Source organism: Eschscholzia californica, unplaced genomic scaffold, assembly GCF_041429995.1.
Source record: "Eschscholzia californica isolate CP2 unplaced genomic scaffold, dmEscCali1.0.p SCAF_1, whole genome shotgun sequence".
Classification (NCBI taxonomy): domain Eukaryota; kingdom Viridiplantae; phylum Streptophyta; class Magnoliopsida; order Ranunculales; family Papaveraceae; genus Eschscholzia; species Eschscholzia californica.
In genome coordinates this window covers 13,622,137-13,631,064 of record NW_028238198.1, presented here as the reverse complement: position 1 = coordinate 13,631,064, position 8,928 = coordinate 13,622,137, and the positions used below count along the sequence as shown (strand labels likewise).

The 8,928-nt window shown below is 36.3% G+C and overlaps 1 pseudogene; it reads left to right on the top strand.

The window, feature by feature from the left end:
* The first annotated feature begins 578 nt into the window (after window positions 1-578).
* On the top strand, window positions 579-1,430 carry LOC147564305 (uncharacterized; annotated as a pseudogene).
* Window positions 1,431-8,928: the final 7,498 nt, after the last annotated feature.

Sequence of the window (8,928 nt, the reverse complement as noted above, 5' to 3'; positions counted from 1 at the left end):
TCAGACAGATCTGACTCGGGCCGAGTCAGGTGTCATGTCAGTGTGTTAGATCGGTCTGAGTCAGACCGATCTGACTGGGTCAATTACAGACCAAATTAAAAGTTGTTTTTGAACATTTATTTTGTAAAATTTAAATAACTAATAACTGATACATCCCTCAAACAATATCCGACATTCGATAGAACTAATTGAAGTAAAATGTCGCCAAAGTGACCTCTTTTATGTAGATTAGTTCAATGACAATGTTGGAGTAGGTCGTGTGTATGTAAATTCATGCGGGTATTAAGTCGACCCAAAGGTAGTTTAATATTTGGCCGAACTACATATACACATGCGGTGATAAATGTGAGATGATTGTAAAGTGTCCATGTGAATAATGAGTCGGTCCAAAGATAGACTTATTGTTTGACAGGATTTATCGTCTATGTTTGATTACTGCAACAGAGATACCACTTACAAATTAGTATTACTGTCCAAAGACTTGATGCTAATGTTGTGCTCGGTATTCTGCTATGTATCTAGTTATTGTTTAAATTTTAAATCTCACTTTAGTTATGATGTGAACATGTAAATTTATTATGTCTATTCTCTGTGTAGTTACTGCAAATATACCAATGAATGCTAACAACATTCCCATTCTCAATGGGAACAACTTTAAGGACTGGAAAGAGAGCGTTCTGATCGTTCTGGGTTGCATGGATCTGGATCTTGCACTTAGGGTGGAGCAACCTGCCCCTCTTACGGATGATAGTTCTCCTAATGAAAGGAGACACTATGAGAGGTGGATCGCTCCAATCGCATGAGTCTCATGATCATTAAGCGCGGCATTCCAGAAGCTTTTCGAGGCGAAATCTCTGTTGAGGTAACTAAGGCCATTTATTTCCTTGCCGAAATCGAAAAAAGGTATGAAAAGAACGATAAGGCAGAAACAGGAACGCTTTTGGCGAACCTGACTTCTATGAGGTATAAAGGCAAGGGAAACATATTGCTTCCAAACTTAAGGCACTGAAGCTCGAGCTGTCTGAGGACTTACTCGTGCATTTGGTAATGAATTCTCTTCCTGCACAATTTGGTCAATTTAAGGTCAGTTACAACTGTCAGTAGGAGAAGTGGACTCTTAATGAGCTCATTTCAAACTGTGTGCAAGAAGAGGAAAGAGTGAAGCATGAGAACTCTGAAAGTGCTCATTTGGCCAGTACCTCAAAAGGGAAGGGCAAGAAAAGGAATAAGGATAATGAAGCTGCTAAGGGTCCAGAACAAAAGAAACCTAAGGAAGAAAATGGTTGTTTCTTTTGTGGAAAACCTGGGCATATGAAGAAAGAATGTACCGAGTATGCTACTTGGCGTGCCAAGAAGGGGTTGTCTGAGCTATCGAAAGCCAATTGATGGTGAAAGATACATCTATGTGGGAGACAGGCAGGCGGTAGAGGTCGAGGCAACGGGTCATTTCAGGATATTATTAGGAACTGGTTTTTATTTGGATTTGAAAGACACTTTTGTTTTACCGTCATTCAGACGAACTTTGGTTTCAGTTTCTGTTTTGGACAAATTTGGTTATCATTGTTCATTTGGAAACAATCAGTTTAGTCTTTCTTTAAATTCAAATAAGTGTGGTACTAGTTCCCTAAGTGCTTATGATAAGCTATACATCCTTAAAGACAACAGCTTAAATCCTTAATAGAGTACCATCTAAAGCAGTTGCTAAAGCCAAGTCTAAAGCATCTACATATTTGGGGATGTCCATCTGAGGCAAGGCTTTATAGGCCGAACGAAAAGAATTTGGACTCCAAAACAATAAGCAGCTACTTTATTGGATACTCAGAGCAATCTAGGGGCTACAAATTTTATGATCCCACAAGAAAGTCTATTTTTGAGACGGGAACTGCAGTATTTTTTGAGGATGTTGAGTTTGGGGGGAGAAATAAGGTTAGAGATATTGTCTTTGAGGAGGAATCGGTTGTGATCCCTACTACTACTTCTGACAATGTACCAATCTTAATGCGTACGATTGTCGAAGAAGGAGATTTGGAACCCTTAGAAGACAATGTTGAACAACTCCCCACTCCAGTTCAGAAAGTTGTTCTTGAAGAACAAACTCAACAACCTCAAGAGGAAGTGCCATTAAGGAGATCCAACAGAGAGAGGAGAGGTGTTATTTCGGATGATTACGTAGTATATCTCTAAGAACATGAGGACACTGGTGGATTGACAGAAGATGATCCAATCAGCTTTCGTCAAGCCATGCAGGATTCTAACTCTGAAAAATGGATCAACGCCATGAGTGAAGAATACAAATCAATGCAAGACAATCAAGTTTGGGATCTTGTCCCATTACCTGAAGGTAAGAAGCCCATTGGTTGCAAATGGATTTTTAAAACCAAAAGGGATTCGAAAGGTAATGTGGAGAGATATAAGGCTCGTCTTGTGGCTAAAGGCTTCACTCAAAAGGAAGGCGTATATTATAAAGAGACTTTCTCTCCGGTTTCCTCGAAAGACTCTTTCAGAATAATTATGGCACTTGTTGCACATTTTGATCTTGAGCTACATCAGATGGATGTCAAAACGGCTTTTCTCAATGGAGACATTGATAAAATAATATATATGGTTTGCAAATTAAAGAAATCCATCTATGGGCTCAAGCTGGCTTCCCGTCAGTGGTACTACAAATTTCAACAAGTTGTAGTCTCATTTGGTTTTGAGACAAATATTATTGAGAATTGTGTGTATCAGAAGTTCAGTGGGAGTAACTTGGTATTCCTGGTTTTATATGTCGAAACCAGGAGATCCCCCAGTCGCTAAAGGAGACAAATTTAGTCTAAACCAGTGCCCTCAAACCAATCTGGAAATTAAAGAAATGCAACAGATTCCTTATGCTTCAGCAGTTGGGAATCTGATGTATGCTCAAGTTTGTACACGTTCAGATATAGCATTCATTGTCGTTATGTTTGGCAAATATGTAAGTAATCCTGGAATGGATCACTGGAAAGCAGCCAAAAGGGTTTTCAGATACTAACAGAGAAATAAAGATTATATGCTCACATACAAGAAGTCGGATCCTCTGGGAGATCATAAAGCATTTGATTCCGACTATAGTGGATGCAAATAATTACAAAATCAGTATAAGGCTACATTCGTCTATTTACTGAAAGAGCTATGTTAGGAAGAGTGTTAATTAAACACTCATAGCTTCTTTTAGGTCATGTAATAGAACTTGTAGCAGTTTTAAGACATCCAATTTTGGATTAGGATTGAAGTATTTTGTCACTAAAAATGGCATTCTAAGGGTATTAAAATACCATCAAAGTCATATTGTGACAATTATTTTGCATCTGTTTAACAACAATGAGAACTAAAATATAAAGTTCTTGGTTGTGAATAAAAGAACATAGAGTGGGTTTCTTATAGAGCATATTAAGACAAACTCCATTATTGCGGATCCGCTAACTGAGGGATTGACACCGAAGGTGTTTAATGAGAACATTGTTCTCATTGGTGTTATATCACTATATGGTAATAAGGTTTAGTGGGAGTTTGTAGACATATAGTTTGGTGTCATTTAGACATTGCTCTATGTTTTGGATATTTTCTGCAGAAATAAGGTATTCAGTTATTTTACACTCTGTGATATTATGTTAAGGTCGATCTCAATAAAGTTTCGGTAGGACCAGTTGGAAATAGACATGGTAAGATCACATTGCATGTAATTTCCATGCTATGAGTCCATGATTGATCTATGTCATTTGGTTATGTTGGTATGTGTGACTACTGATGGATTTAGTGACGATTGAATGTTACGAAAGTCCCTTTAATCCCATACTAGCACAACTGATGGACCAGATTGTTTGGGATACCTAATATTTGATAGCACATTTTGAGCTCATAAGGATGTACACATTTCTAGATAGCATTTGTGGCCCAAGTGGGAGATTGTTGGAAGAAATTCCAATATATGTGGGCTCACATATGTATAGACATGTGTATGGCTATCTCAGTAAATTGTCAAGTCGTAAAGTGGTCTAATATGGATTGACTTGATCAGTAGGTATCAAAGTGTCATGGAATAAACGTGTAGAGACCATTAAGTAATTTCTAATTTGATGAGGGGCCAAATTAGAAATAAAAGTCTATAAATAGGGGTTATGGTCCCCATTTGGGCTTCTTCCCTAATCTCAACATTTTTGGTTAAGTGTGAAATCCCTTCATCACAAGAGAGATTCTAAGGAGAAGAAGAACCAAGTGGAAGATCAACCCTACCCAACCATCTTTTAGCTATGGATCAAGGTACGCTTCCGTGATTATTTCATCTCTATGAATCTTTTGGAGTTTATGTAAGTATGCTTGTTCATGTTATTTGATTTCATCATAATCATCTTATAACATGATTAGTTTAAGCATGTAAGGTTAAATATATTTACTAACACCACATACGACTGATCAAAAGGAGGTCGACACATATTTCTCCCTCCTGACGACCACACATAAAAGGAGGTCGACCTACATTCAAAGGAAGACGACCTATCTTTATCTCTCCTACGACTACTCATCAAAGGAGGTCGACCTACATTCAAAGGAGGACGACCTATCTTTATCTATCCTGACAACCACTCATAAAGGGAGGACGACCCGTCTTTCTCTCTTCTGACGGAGTAAGCAAACTACTTTATCTTAACAGAGTTGTCTCATCCACGAGGAGTACTGTGACAAACCCTTTCTCCAACAAGTCAGTCAATCCGTAGAGAACGAGCTCCGACCACTCTACGAGTCGTGCCTAAACTCCGACCATTATCCAATCAACGACCGACACCATCCCGGTGTCTCAAGGGATTTACGATCACGTGTATTCTTGTCTCTTTTGTCACAGGTTGAGCCCAAAAACGTCGTCGGTGTCCGCAAAAATATTAACAGGTGGAGGTTCGACGTCCGGTCAACGACCCGGTCCAGCTGACTTCTTGACCCGCGATTTCTTCCCTCACAATCAACATTTTGTAAAAAGTCGTGACATTATTGTATATATTGTCTAACACTTTATAACAAAATATTTATATATGTTGTCAACATAGAAGGGTAAAATGAGGATTATGAAAAAATAAGACTGTCTTGTTAACAACATTATTATCTATGTTGTCAACCATTTAGAAAGTGTTAAAAGTGAGTTTTTTTACATTAATTTTTGTGGGTGATTTTTTCCTTATTTGGATCCAAATTTTGGGCTTTCCGTGCATTATTTCTTCTTTGGTGGGGTTATTTCAGTTCCAAAAGCTCTTAGTTTCTATGCAATTACACATTTTTAGCTATCTCATAGTAACTTACTAACATTATTGAGTAATAATAAACAACAACTAGTAAGCAATTAGTCAACTACTTCAATTTTACCCGCTTACAAAACAAAGAGTTTTACGATTTGTTGATAATATTAACATATGTCATGCGTCAGACATTACCTGTAAATTTTTTGATTAGTTATGAATTTTTGTAGAAACCAGAAGTAATAATAAAATGACCTAGAAGTTATATTAATACTAGAGCATGTTCTTTTACTAGAATGAGTTGGACATCGATCTCGAGTATTACTTTTATTGTTTCCTTTACATGTTTTTGAGTAACTTGTGCCTTAAAAATGGTACTTTTGATATGTTTTTATCTCATGTCAATGAATCCATGGGGTTTTAGAGAATATTTATAGTCTAAGGGGCTCTATCTTTTTGGCAAACATTGAATAATGATTGAATGGACATTAATGTATGCATCTGTAAGCGTGTTAGAACGGATACCGTTATTTTTTTTTTTCCAATTTTCGTTCTTCTATTTATTAAGGCCAATATGAAAATTGGTGTATATAATTATGGGAAGTTTTATAAGGCCTCCCCAATTTTGTTAAAAGGCCTCCCCATGAACCATTTTACTTGCTAAATTATCATTGTTGTACATCTTAACAAGGCCAGAAGAATCTAGCGAAAGAGAAGGAACCCTAAATTTGGAGAAAGAGCTTTGAACATGAAATTCCCATGATTTTCAGACTGTATTTCCTTTAGTTGGTAATTGTTGCTTAGAAAAGTTGAGTTTTTTGAAGCTATTCTCCTAATTGCTATGAACTCCTTTTATGACTTTGTGTGGCTCACGCTAATCTTTTATCAACCTTTCCACTCCTCTCTCGATAAATCTCATTCATCTCCTCAATTAATTTCAATTTTTTTTTCCTCTTAAAGAAAATCGAAACCAATAGGGGGATAGACAATCTCCCGTCCCTGCGAAATTCACTGTCCTGGGACATATGCCTGATCAAGAACCTTTATACCTTTGACTTTGAGAAATTTTATTTGCACAATGAATTTTGTTATGCATACCACAAAAATTTCTCTTTGTTTAAGTGTTATTGCGATGTGAATAACAAAAATCGTAAGGCATACATTTCCTAATTTAGGAATTTGAATGCTCATAGAGTTTGGTGCCTACTTTGGTTGGATCTATCATGCTCTGCCCTGTGAAGCGTGCCCCGATGAATGGAAGGCGCCTCTCCCAATAGCATGTGAAGAAGAGGGGTGCCTTTAAAACATCTGGAGAATGCTTTTAAAACTCTCCAATGGTGATTGGGGGCCTTTGACTTAGAGTAAGAGACGTGGGAGTTCTACGATCATAGAATCCCTAAATTTCTCTACATCAGGAAAACTTTAAGGGAAGTTCCACAGGCCCCAGCCCCGAAGCCTTGTGGGGGAGCACCTATAGCAAGAATGGGTGCACACAGGGCCGACCCTGACTTTTTGGTGGCCCGAAGCGAAGTCTGAAAATGTGGCCCTTTCTATCAAATTGTAAAATGTATTACATGAAAACCGTAAGTACTGCAAAATATTTTCATCATATTTATAAACAAAATAGTTTTTTTGATGATTACAATCACTGAAATTTTGTTCTTTTGAAATTTTTCGATGCAAAGTCACTAATAATCGTCTAACAATCAAGACTGTCAGACATATCCTTCTCAATAGATAATATAGTTAACCCGTTTAACCTTCCTTGCGACATAGTAGATCGAATATAAGACTTAATCAACTTCAACTTAGAAAAACTTCTTCGTGCAGAGGCATCGGTAACTGGTATAGTCAACATAATCCTATAAGAAACCTATGTGTTCGGGTAACAACCTTTCTTATTTTTCAAAAAATCTAGCACTTCAATTGGTCTTTTGATCTCATTTAGTAAAAGACGCTTCAACATTTTCAGTTCAGAAAATAAGTCTAGTCTGTCTATGGCATATGACTCATTATGCTTGAAAAAGGTTTCAAAGCGAACACATGAATCTCTCAAATCGCCATCATCTTGGGAGTTTAACTTTTTTAACTCAAACAGAAAACCAAATATTTCTTTGTACTTCTGAAATTGCTCGAATCTGCTATTAAGTGAACAAAGAGCATAATTTAATATGTATATGAAATAATAAACTAAATGCTTCTGCAGACGACATTGATGGATCTTCACAAATATTCTCGTCAAACTGTTTCTTTCTTCGAATAATACGTTTTTTCCGAAATGTTGCTTCAACTCCCATCTTAATGGAAATCTCTTTAGCTTCAATCGTGCCTTCTTCAAATCCCACTTCTCTACAATCTTCAAGATAACGAATGAGCTCGTTCAATTTCTCTAATGCAAGATCAATATTAATATCTTCAGTTTGAAGTGCTTTACAAACAGAGTTTACTGCAAACAATATATTATGCCAAATAACCATGCTCAAAAGGAATTCAAAATTTTCAAAGTCTTGTTCTAATATATTTTCGGCAAATGAGTTATTTTTGAATCATCACTTGTCTCCACCAATTCTTCTAAAGCTTCTAGTAATTAGGATTAAAGATTAGGGTTTCATCAATAGTTTTTCATTAACTTAATAAATCCTACACCATCTAGATATTGTCAATTTTGTTATTATATATAACAGGAAAGAGAGAGAGTAAATAAATAGAAATTTAGATTTAGATGAATTTAATAAACTCTACAACATATAAAGATCATATATTTATATATAATAGGAAGAAGAGAGAAAAAGTAAATAAATAGTGGAAAATAAGATTTGTTTTAGGGAAATTTGGCCAAAACTCCCTAAAAACTTTGGCCTTTGGTTAAAAAGGATTGGACAATTTTTTATGGGCTTCAGCTCCCTGTGGCATTTTTGTAAATTATCTAATATAGGGAAAAGACAAAACTGACCTTATTGCAAACTAGTTTGCAAACCAATTTGCAAAGCAGTGCAAACTAGTTTGCAAGGCAAACCAGATTGCAAACTAGTGCAAACCAGTTTGCAAACCAGTTTGCAAATCAGTTTGCAAAGCTCTGCAAGGCAAACCAGATTGCAAACCAATTTGCAAAGTAGTGCAAACCAGTTTGCAAATCAGTTTGCAAACTAGTTTGCAAAGCTTCGCAAAATCAAACCCTAACAAAATAAGTAACTAAGAAGTAAGATTATATAAAATGTGAGGGTTTTTGGAAAATCTGAGGGTGTTTCTAAAATTTTCCTTTATACAAAGGTCAATTCAGGTATACAAAATTAAGGGATTTTTAGAATTGTCCTTCAAGCCTATTTCCAAACTTTTCATGGTGCCTAGAAGGAAAAAAAGATAACTTGTCTTTTTGACAAAAAAAAACAAAAAATTGGGTCTCTAGCCCAATTTCCTGTTTGTTTTATCTTAAATAAGGCAATAACTCAATGACTTTGAAGAATCCAAGAAGGGATGGTGACTAGGTGAGATGAGTAGATGACAATGGATCTCTCATCCCGTAGTGGAGAAGAAGAGGGTGTTCTCGGGTCCCGTTTGACACTTTGGCTTGAAGAAAGAAAATGATATTAGGATTTCATGATTTGGATATTCAAATTTCAAAAAATATTTTTTTTTCATGTCAAACAAACTGTTGGGCCCACCATTCATTTAAAGATCATCA